The sequence below is a fragment of the Orycteropus afer genome, unplaced genomic scaffold (assembly GCF_000298275.1).
Source record: "Orycteropus afer afer isolate SDZICR_OR568_19922 unplaced genomic scaffold, OryAfe1.0 scaffold00122, whole genome shotgun sequence".
NCBI classification, from domain to species: Eukaryota; Metazoa; Chordata; class Mammalia; order Tubulidentata; family Orycteropodidae; genus Orycteropus; species Orycteropus afer.
In genome coordinates, this window is record NW_006921709.1 from 126503 (window position 1) to 138868 (window position 12366).

The following is a 12366-nucleotide window of genomic DNA, read 5'->3' on the forward strand; positions in this document are numbered from 1 at the left end:
GCTTGCTGAAAGTGAGGATGATTTGGAGTACTTACAGAAACAAACAAACAAAAAACTTACTGATGAAGATTAAAGACTATAATCTCTAGTATGGATTAAACCTCAATATAAAGAAAACAAAAATCCTCACAACTAGACCAATAAGCAGCATCATGATAAATGGAGAAAAGATTGAAATTGTCAAAGACTTCATATAACTTGATTCTACTGTCAACACCAATGGAAGCAGTAGTCAAAACATTTGACAGCATATTGCATTGGGCAGATCTTCTGCAAAGGACCTCTTCTAAGTGCTAAGGAGCAAAGAAGTCTCCTTGAAGACTCAGGTATGCCTAACCCAAACCTTGGTGTTTTCAATTGCCTCACATGCCTATGAGAGATGGACAATTAATAAGGAAGACCAAAGAAGAGTTGATGCTTTTGAGTTGTGGTGTCGGAGAAGAATACTGAAACTACCATGGACTGCTAAAAGAACTAACAGACCTGTCCTGGAGGAAGTGCAACTGGAATGATCTTTGGAAGCCAGAATGGCCAGGCTTCATCTCACCAACTTTGGTAATGTTGTAAGAAGGGACCATTCTCTGGAAAAGGACATCATGCTTGGTAAAGTGGAGGTTCGATGAAAAAGGGGAAGGCCCTCAACAAGATGTATTAACACAACAATGAGCTCAGGTATAGCAAGGATGGTGAGGCTGGCACAGAACCAGGCAGTGTTTCACTCTGTTGTGGATGGGTTCACTATGAGTTGGAGGCTACTTGAGAACACCAAACAACAAAAACAACAAATTTGGTTTTTGATCTCTGAGCTCTTGTGTGTTTTAGTTTCCTATGGTTTCCATAACAAAATACCAAAGAGTGGGTAGCTATAAACAATGGAAATTTACTTTCTCACATTTCTGAAAACTAGAAGTCTGAGTTCAGGACATCAGCAGGATTATGGTCTCTTTTTCTCCCTTGACTCTATGAGAAGATCTTTCCTTGTCTCCTTCAGCTTCTGTAACTCCAGGCATTTCTTGGTGTTCCTTGGCTTGTAGACCAATCCTTATATGCAGTCTTCCCCCAGTTTGTGCCCTGTTTCTGTGCCTGTTTTCCCTTTTAATAAGACCACTCAGAAAGGATTAGAATTAGGGCTCACTCTATTGCCCATATGGCTTAAATGATAACTTCTGCTAAGAAAAACCCTATTTCCCCAAACCACGTCACATTCACAGGTATAGGAGTTAGGACTTCAACACATGTTGGAGAAGGCATAATTTATGATGTTATGGGACACCATCATTTTCTAATTAAAGTATAAATAAGAAATAATCCTGATACACTAGATAGAAGCTAACTAACACAAAGTACAGTGCTGGCATTTCCCAACATTTGAGTGTTATTTTGAATCCCACCCAAGATGGTTTGACTATTTCACACTTTGTTTTGGTTACCTAGTACTGCTCTGACAAGAATATACCACAAATGGAATGGCTTGAAGAAATGGGAGTTTATTCTCTTACAGTTTGGAGGCTTAAAGTCCTAGTTCAAAGTGCCAGGCTCTAGGTGCTGGGTGGAAACCCCCTCAACCCTGGTCTTCAGCTCTGCCTCCTACTCCTGGCCCACTGAAGCTGGAGGCTTTTCTTCACTCAGCTGCTGGCTGCTGAGGCTGACAACCCCACAGTTGACAAGTAACAAGGCACAGTCTTGATGTTACCAAACCACATGGTAGGCCATTAGTTCAAGTCCATTGAAAGTTCCAAGGTTGGCAGAGCATGGCAGGCTACTGAACTGACATGACTACATGCAGGGTTGAAGCATGCCATAAGCTACAGACCATTCCCCAAGGCTTCTCCTTATATACAGGAAGCAGACCACAGCCCTAAGGCAGCTACTCAGCTGCTCACAGTAGATTCCACCATGGAATTGATCACCAGCCTCATCGTGGGCTATACTACATCCAGGTGCCCAGCCACTCAACAAGCCCAGCCAGGTTGACATACAACCTTAACTACCACACACTTATAGTATAATTTCTGTCATTGGTGGTCAACTAACTATTCCTTTTTATCCCCTACAAACATTTCTCAAAGGAAGAGCTCTCTCACATTGGAATTATTCATTATCTACCTTTTAACTAAATGTAGAATTTTACATTTGTTGAATTGCAATTTTCTTAGTTCCTTCTACTCATTACTTCAAAATAATTTTTATTCTGTGCCATATGTTGTTCTACTACTCACACAATTGATAAACAAGCTTTCCTTTTTCAGGTTGTTGATAAAAATATAAAATCAGAATCTTGAACTTCCTGGGAGTCATGTTCCTACACTGGCCTGATGCTATTAATCAATTACTGTCTAGGCACAGTTATTTAACCAGAAACCAGCAATTAACCCAGGCAAGAGCATTATGATCCCTGTGACATTTCACAACTTTATCCATAATGATGTCATGGAAAGCTGTCAGAATTGTTTTAACATCAATATATCTTATATGCATTCATAGAACTGACACTCACTCTATCAAAAAAGATATTGAGGTTATCAGAACATGACTTTTTCAGAATGAGCCCATATTATCTCCAGAGTTTGCTGCATTCTTTTTGAAATACTATCAATGATATGGCTAAAAATCTGTTTTCATTCTACAGATCAATATCATATACCTACCACTACAGTTCCCAAAGCTACCCATATCTTTTTGTTGAAATTCCAATAACATAAATTTCATATTTAAAAATAGTGTGCCTTATTTTGTGTAACAAGAACAAAATCATTTTTAGTATTATATGAGTGATCATTACAGTTTTCTTTTTTTTAAAAAAAATTTACAGGCAATCCTTAAATTACAAACATGATCCATTCTTAACTGTGTGTTTAAGTCTTTAAGTGGAATTTGTAGGTAGGTGGGAAGAGGTGCAAAAAAAAAAAAAAAAAAAAAAAAACCTCACCGCCATCAAGTCAATTCCTACTCATTGAGACCCACTGTGGGTTTCCAAACTGGTAATTCTTTACAGAAGTAAATTCCCCAATCTTCCTTTCATGGAATGGCTGGTGGGGTTGGTGGGTTTGAAACACCAACCTTCTGGCAGCAGTCAAATGCCTTAGGGCCTATACCACCAGAGCTCCTTTGGAACAGGTGCACACACGGCCATTGAATCGGATCCAACTCATAGGGACCCCTCCTTGGGTTTCCGAGGCAGTATCGCTATGGAAGTGGATTGCCAACCCTCCTTCCAAGGAGTGGCTAGTGGGTTTGTACCGCCAGCCTTCTGGTTAGCAGTAAAATGCCTTAGGTACTACTACACCACCAGGTGGTTCTTAGTTAGTCTTATTTTGGTGCAAGGAAAGGTTTGAAAATTTTCAATGATTTAAAAGCTACACATCCAGCAAGTGAAGGTGATTGTGATGAAGAATTTATTGCCAGGAAAGGTTGGTTCATTTTAAAGTAAGGGAAAATTTACATAATATTAAAAGGCAAGCATGAGTTGTCTGTATGTTGGACATTTATAACCCTGAGACTGCCTGTACATTGTATGCAATTTGTGATTATAATTTGAGAAAATGCTCATAAATTCAGAAAGTGTGTTTATGTGTAACTTAGTATAACTTAATGCCCTTGAGAGTCTGGATTTTTTTTTTTTTTTTTTTTTTTTAATACTGATGATGTGTCCATGAGAGAAAATACCTTTTTTGGAAGATGAAAGTAAGTTCTTATTGAAAAGTCATTTTTGACATTTCTCTCAAGATTTGGCAAATGCTTTAAAGAGGATTATTTGAAAAAGTGGCTAGACGAAATACCATTTTCAATTCTCTATGTGTTTTCTCTAGGTTTTCATGCTTTCCAGTTTATCCATTGTCTTTAAGGAAAATCATTCTTGTCCTTGTCCATTACCATTTCTTTAGCCTCAATACCCTTATTTTAGTTCATCTTTGTTTTCATTGCTTTGTGTTTCCAGTACAGCTTCAAAGTAACTCTCTGAAGCTTAATGTTTAGAAATAAAATCACTTCTCAAGTTTCAAATAGGATATAAAATCATCTTAAACTATTATGTCTTCCATAACCCTGTTGTTGTTGTTGTTATGTGCCGTCGAGTCAAACCCGACTCATAGCAACCCCTCCTTGGGTTTCCGAGGCAGTATCGCTACGGAAGTAGGATTGCCCAACCTTCTTCTGAGGAGTGGCTGGTGGGTTTGAACCACCAGCCATCTGATTAGCAGGCAAGTGTCTTATCCACTATGCTACCAGAGCTCCCTCCATAACCCTAGTAATGATAATTTTTCAATAATTACATTTCATAAGTTCCACAGTGCTGAAATTTTGACATCAGAGGCCAATATGAGCCAGACTATGAATAGTAGCGAGAGCTCTGGTAGCATAGTGCCGAAGGCACTTGACTGCTAACCAGAAGGCTCGTGGTTTAAACCCACCAACCACTCCTCGGAAGGAAGGATACTGCCTCAGAAACCCAATGAGGGGTCGCTATGAGTCGAGTCCAATTCGATGGCATGTAACAACAACAACAACATAAATAGTAGCTAACATTTAGTGAGGGGCTTTTATGTTCTAGACATTCTTAACATTTCACATGCATTGCTTTATTTGATGTTCACACCAACTCTATGAGGTAGACATTTTTGTTATCCTTTCACAGATGAAGAAACCAAAGCTCGTAGTGGGTAACTAACTTGCCCTAAATCACACAGCTACTAATCAGCTGGGTCATGATTTAAGTGAAGGAAATCTGGTTTCAGGGTCTAGAGTCTCTACTCTTAACCACAATTCCATAATGAAAACTATCTTCCCATGTACTCTGTTGTTGTTATTATTAGATGTTATCAAATCTGTTCTGACTCACAGTGACCATATGGACAACAGAACGAAACACTGCCCTGCCCTGTGCCATCCTCACAATCATTGCTGTGCTTGAGCCCATCATTGCAGCCACTGTCAATCTATTTCATTGAGGGTCTTCCCATTTTTCGCTGATCCTCCACTGTACTAAGCATAATATCCCTCTCTGAGAATAGTCTCTCCTGATAACATGACCGAAGTATGAGAGAGACAAAGTCTGGCCATTCTTGCTTCTGAGGGGCATTTTGGCTATACTTCTAACACAGATTTATTCATTCTTCTGGCAGTGCATGGAATATTCAATATTCTTCACCAGCTTCATAATTCATAATTCCAACTTTCTGCATCTATTACATATTTCTAGCCCAAATATCCTCAGTTCAGTTGAAAAAGTGTTCCAGTACATTTTTAACTGCAAATGCCAAATACCTCAGTAGGGGCCATTTATACTGCAGAACAATTTTACTTCTGACACTTCATCAATATTTCCATAGGATGGTAGAGTAACAAATAGGAACAGAAATAGGGATCACATTGTAAATATAACTACAGTTCTTTAAAAGAAAAGTCTTGGGAAAAGGCAAACAGGAATTGAAAATCATTTACTATTAGCTTCCCAGTTATGCTTATTAATCTCTTTATGAGCCTAATCACTATCCCAGCATAGGTTGTTATTAACAGCATTTCTTTTAGGATTTTGCCCACATTTTTTTTTATGGTGTCAGAGTATGTTAATAATATTTAAACAATAAAAGTTCATTTTATGTAACCACACTTCAGTTATTCTTACTGAATAACCTTTTGTTATCAAAGAATACTGATTAAGTTTTACCATGTGCATTGAAGAAATACATATATAATATGCCATATTTAATAGGGAGGCGATATTGTTTTCAGAATGACTGCATTTGACTTGGTTCCACAGTCAACACCAATGGAAGCAGCAGTCAAGAAATCAGACATCATATTGCACTGGGGAAATCTCCTGCAAGAGACCTTATTAAAATGCTGAAGAACAAAGATGTCTCTTCGAAGACTAAGGTGCACCTAACCCAAGCCATGGTATTTTCAATCACCTCATGTGCATGTGAGAGCTGGACAATGAATAAGGAAGACTGAAGAAGAGTTGATGCTTTTGAGTTGTGGTATTGGAGAGTAATACTGAAAGTACCATATAGACTGCCAGAAGAACAAACAAATAATCTGTCCTGGAAGAAGTGCAGCCGGGATGCTTCTTGGAAGCAAGAATGGCCAGACTTCGTCTCTCATACTTTGGTCATGCTGTCTGAAGGGACCATTCCCAGGAGAAGGGTATCATGCTCGGTAAAGTGGAAGGTTAATGAAAAAGGGGAAGTCCGTCAATGAGCTGTGTTTACACAGTGACTGCAATGACGGGCTCAGGTAAAGCAAGAATTGTGAGGCTGGTGCAGGACCGGGCAGTGTTTCATTCTGTTGTACGTAGGGTCTCTATGAGTCGGAGCCAACTCCACAGCGCCTAACAACAACAGCAACATTATTTTCAGAAAACACCTGTTGTATCACTAAACAGACCAACACATTTCACATTTACAAATGAATCTGCCTGGTTTTTGCATTGATATTTGTAAGGTTAAAGTGTGCCTGCATGTATTTATAAAAGCATTTTTAAAAAATAAAAGTTCCCTGATATCGTTCAGTACCTACTGTGTGCTAAGCACTAAGATGAGGGCAGAAGAAAAATAAACAAATCTCTTTCCCAAGAAGAAAGAGATAGAGTGGTAAATGTATAATTATAGGTCCAGTGATTGCACGGAGTGCTGCTCAAGCAGAGTGAGAGTATCTAAATCAGACTGGATGGAAGAATGTCCGATGTGGCTTTCAGATGATATGAATCTGACCTGAATTTAGCAATGAAGAGTAGTTAGCTAGATGAGAAAAAGCAGTCATGAGTAAAATATAGCTATTGTTGATCCAATTTGTTTGATAATCAGGACCTGGCACACTTAATGGAAGAATAAACCTTCTAGAAATCCCATGCAGATTGTTTGGTAGATTTTAATTGGCCCATAGGAAAGATTAGGGTTAGAGAAGGGAAGCTCAGAATTGAGTAATACAGCCCTGCTCCAGGTTTACAAATATTTTTACAGCTTTGCTCTAAACACACATCTAAGGCCATGCTGAAACTCTTAGACTAGCATTGGCACTTAGCTGATTCATGGATATAAACTAAAGGGACTGTTTGTCTTCTCGCCAGTTTAGGAAGTAGTCATTTAAATCTATTCAGCTATAAACAGGAGCTCTGGTAGCATAGTGCCTAAGGCACTTGACCGCTCACCAGAAGGCTGGTGGTTCAAACCCACCAGCTACTCCTCGGAAGGAAGGTTGGGCAATCCTACTTCCGTAGTGATACGGCCTTGGAAACCCAAGGAGGGGTCACTATGAGTCAGGGCCGACTCCACGGCAAACAACAACAACAGCTATAAACAATTAGAGTGATACTTTTTAATTTGAATTTTAGCCAGGTTTCAAAAATAGTATGTGTGTGTGTGTTTTTACTAAATCCAGTGGCTATCCTATCCTCCCCCAAAAAAAGGCCAGTTTGCTTATATTTGTGAATACTTTTGAACAAATTCATTTCTTTAAATATTCTACATATTAGTTTTCTACTGCTATGTAACAAATTACCATAAATGTAGTGTTTTAAAAGAATAGTTTCAGTGGGTCAAGAATCCAGGCACAGCTTAGCTGTGTCCTCTGCAACACTAGAATCCAGGTGTGGGCCAGGGCTCAGTTCTCATCTGGAGGCTTGAGTGATGATAGATCTATTTCCAAGCTCATGGCAGAATTAACCTCCTTGCAGTTGTCACTAGCTGTCTGTCAGAGGTTACTGTCAGCTCATAGAGTCTGCCATCAGTCCCCTGGTATGTTGTCCACTCCAAAGATACTTTGTTGTTGTTGTTGTTTGCCGTCGAGTTGGCCCCGACTCATAGCGACCCCTCCTTGGGTTTCCGAGGCAGTATCACTAAGGAACTAGGATTGCCCAACCTTCCTTCGTCTGCTAGATGACTGAGCATTTTGTTACATAACTTTAGCGCAGGAATTAGTGACATCCTATCATGTTTTCCATATTCTATTTATTAGAAACATGTCACAGTTCCTACCTACACTCAAGAGGAGGAAACTATACAAAACTATGAATACCAGGAGATGAGGATCCCGGGGGCCACCTTTATGCCTGTCTACCACATTCTAGAAAAGAAAATCTATTCCAGCATTAGGCATAATTTTGAACAGTTTTCAGGTAATCAACTTTTATTAATCATTTGTTGGGTTGGCATTTAACCACTGCAAAAACAGATGCCTCTTAAAAAATGAAAATTAAAAAAAAAAAAATTAAAGCAGAGACAAAGTGTGTCTATAATTTGCTGACTATAGAAACTTTTTTGTTCTGATGTTATTGATCTTCCAGACTGTGCTGGAAAGTCATTTTCCTTCAAATGATACTTGTATATTTTCACCCATATTACATGTAATGCTGTTTTTTTTTTTTTTCCAAATTATTCCACAATCTTTTCTCCTTTTTGTAGAGCAAGCAATATATATTACAAAACAGTAGGTCATTAGATTTATATGTTAGCAACTGATTAAATTTAGAAGACAGGTTATATATTCTCATTTTCTGCATAAGTTTTTTTTTTTTTTTTTACTACATTAAATGTTCATAGCAATGTTTATAAGGAAGATTGAGCTCATATGGTATTTTATCCTAAGTAATTTCAAAAAATGTTATAATCTACCTTTATTTTTAACGTAACAAAATCTATAACATATTGACAAGTATTAAAAAACTCACTGCCATTGGGTCGATTCTGACTCATAGTGACCCCCTTTGAGTTTCCAATGCAGTAAATCTTTAGGGAAGGAGATTGCCCAGTCTCCTTCCATGGAGTGGCTGATGGGTTTGAACTGCCAACTTTCTGGCTAGCAGTCAAATGCTGTAGGCACCATATCACCACAGCTCCTTATCGACGAGTATTAGTTTACATTTAATGTCTACAAATGCTAATTTAATCTAAATATCTTAAGTTACATTATAACAGTGTGCTTGTCTTCCAAATTCTGACAATTTATTCAGCAAATATTTCTTTTAAAAGCCTCTAGGAGCTTCAAACACAAGGGTAAACAAATCATATCTTATTCATTGTTTTGATATCCAGTGCTCAGCTGGGAGAATATGAATATGGAATAATTAATAAAATGAGGACATTGAGAGTCAGAGAGTTTCATTGATATGCTTTACACAAATTCAGGGATTTCTAGAACTGGGCTTAGAACCCATGTCTTCTGTATCATGCCTTTTCCACTGCCATTTTGTGGCTCCTAAGTAGTGCCTAAGGCACTTGCCTGCTAACCAGAAGGCTGGCAGTTCAAACCCACCAGCCACTCCTCCAAAGGAAGATGGGGCAATCTACTTCCATAGTGATACTGCCTCGGAAACCCAAGGAGGGGTCGCTGTGAATTGGGTCCGACTTGACAGCACATAACAATAACAACAAGAAGTAATGGATTGCCCTTTGTTTCAGAGAGCAGGTGATTAATGGTCCACTATCAGGAGACTGCATCCTTTAAATTGGCTTAGAGTTTTGCGTTGATCCATCCAAGCTCTCTGGCCTGGTCCTCACTGAGACCAGCTAAGCAGTGAGTCATCTAGTTATGGTTACAGTTCAGCTTAGAAACATAAAACAGAATGATGCTAATTGACAGCTATTAGAATCAAGCCTGTGACTTTGGCCTCATTAGCACCATGCTGTACCTAAGAGCACTAGCCAGTGATAGACGTCAATCTACATAGTAGTTTTTATCTTTCTCTTTTGACCTTCATGCATTCTGTTCAACAATATGCAATGAGTGACATCTTTAAGAAGCAATCTGTTTGGTCACACAGGCTTGCAAAAAGTACTACATTCCCAATATTTTTAGAGTAACTCTTGATAATATTGACTAAATGTTGGTAATATACAGAGACATCTTTGAAAAAATATTCCAAGTATAATATCAGTTTTAACAACTCATGGTTGAACAACAATGTGATTAATGGTTCTTTAAGCAGTTTTAAAGCTGAATTGTATGCACATTGAATTGGCTTGTCAGATTCTAGTTATTGAGTGCATTGACTTCATACTGGGAAAACTCTTATTTCCCCACAGTTTACATTTTGATAAGTGAAGTTGGCATATATCATTTTGAACAGGGTAACTGTGAAACTTGTTCACTGTATGGCTGGTTTCTGTGTCTTTTTTTTTCCTTGTTATATTAACTTGGTTACAGGAACTAAATCTTTCTTATATTAAGAAAATTGCTGGTAAAAGTGTAACACAGACAGTAATTTGTTCTTTTACTTCAGTTGTATAGATGCACATCTTTTTTTTTTTTTTTTTGTAGGAGTTGCCAATTAGTATTTCTCAGTGAATATGTGAGCTTGTGCCTAGATAATTTTCCATGTAAATTAGGTCTTGATTTATCAGGTAGACTGTAAAATAGGGTTTCCAGGGGGCAGTCCACCATTGTCCTTTCTCCTCTGAATGTGGAAGTTCACAGTACAAACTCTTTCATAGGTTACAAAATTGTGGTTGGCTAGCCCTATTTGGGGAGTGGGTGTAGTGATACATTAAGGTAACAAATAAAAAATCCTGGTAGGAGAGGTCTAGGGAATAGAAGATTAAAGATAAAAGGAAAAGTGTGGAAAGAAATAATTTACATAGAAGAATTTCAAAGACATCCATGTTATATGTTTTAAACTTAGCCCAATATGATTTTTAGAGGGATTATGTGCAAGAGAATGTTTTTCTGGAATGATAATATTCCAAATAATATCATCAAAAGGTGATAAGTATCATAAAGAAATGAAAATTGCCATCAATTGTTACCTGATTTACTCATACTTCCTATTAAACAAAAGTTGCAAATACGAGACCCACTGTCATCCAGTTGGACCCAACTCATGGTGACCCCTCCTTGGGTTTCCAAGGCAGTAATCACTACGGAAGTAGATTGTCCAACCTTCCTTCCAAGGAGTGGCTGGTGGGTTTGAACTGTTAGCCTTCTGGTTAGCAGTCAAATGTCTTAGGCACTATGCCACCAGAGTTCCTACATGAGAGAGGGGAAAAAAAAAAAAAAAAAAAAAAAACCCTAACTTAATGCAACACCTTAGTCCCTAGTGAGGCAAAGTATATGATAGATGTTCATTATCAGTTTATTGTGAGAATAATGCAAGAAGAACAATGCTAATTATTTAAATTGCAAACCAGAAATAAAACAAAAGTATGATCTTTATGCCCAGAATGAATTGTTCTAATGCTAGGGAAAGCATTATCCTTTCCAAGGTCTGCTGAACCCTGCAGCTGCTAAATTGCTTATTTCCAGTGTTCTCCTAGATGTAGGTTCAAGTTGCTGAGTTCTCTTAAGCAATGAGCTGTTGGTTAATGTTGTTCCTTTTCTGATTCCTTCTAATTTGCCCAGCTCAGTCCTTAGATGTTTTCCTTCTTTATCTGTATTCCTACCTTAGCTATCCATTGACAATTTCCAAGTCAATTTCTCCAGCCCTAACCACTTCATCTGAAGCTCTAATAGATATCACAAACTTAACTCATCCTAAAACAAACTCCGGGAGCTCTGGTGGCATAGTGCCTAAGGCATTTAACTGCTAACAAGAAGGCTGGCAGTGCAAACCCACCAGCCACTCCTCCGAAGGAAGGGTGGGCCATCTACTACTGTAGTGATATTGCTTTGGAAACCCAAGGAGGGGTCACTATGAGTCATTGCAGTCCCCAGGTCTACTCCTCCTGGAAAGTCTCACCTCACTAAACAGCAGTGCTATAATTCAAGTTCCTCAGGTAGAAAATCTTTGATTTCTTCTCTTGACTTTGACACACTACCTCCAATCTACCAATAAAATATAACCAAATCTTAACTCTTTTCACTTTTCCTCTACCTATTCCTCCTTCCTGGACCAAGACAGAGTTATTCCTCTGATTGCTCACTGTTCTCTCCACTTGTACACTTTCCTGATCATAAAATTTCAATTTTAACATTGCATAGTCTTTATTCCTTTCATTTTTTTCTCCTCAGAACTTATCATATGTATGTTCTCTATTGTCAGTTTCAAAGATGGTGGGACTTTTGTATATGGCATATTCTAGTACCTAAAACATGCAGTAGTTATTCATATTTATTGACTAAATAAGTTGTCAAGTTAAATAAATTATTTTTACAGATTAAAGAGGAGTCAGTATGTTAATTATAATGGAAAATACTTAGGAAAATGTAAGTATTATGCCAAAGAGAGCATAGACTATTTTCAATTTATATTTAAGACAGGTGAAATTGAATATTAACATCATGTGCTAGTTTATTATCATATGAATTTTTTTTTTTAATTTTTTTTAATTGTGATTTGGGTGAAGATTTACAGAGCAAATTCACTTTCCATACAGCAGTTCACATATACTTTGTCTGATGTCATTGACTACAGTTTACCACAATGCAACAGCTCCC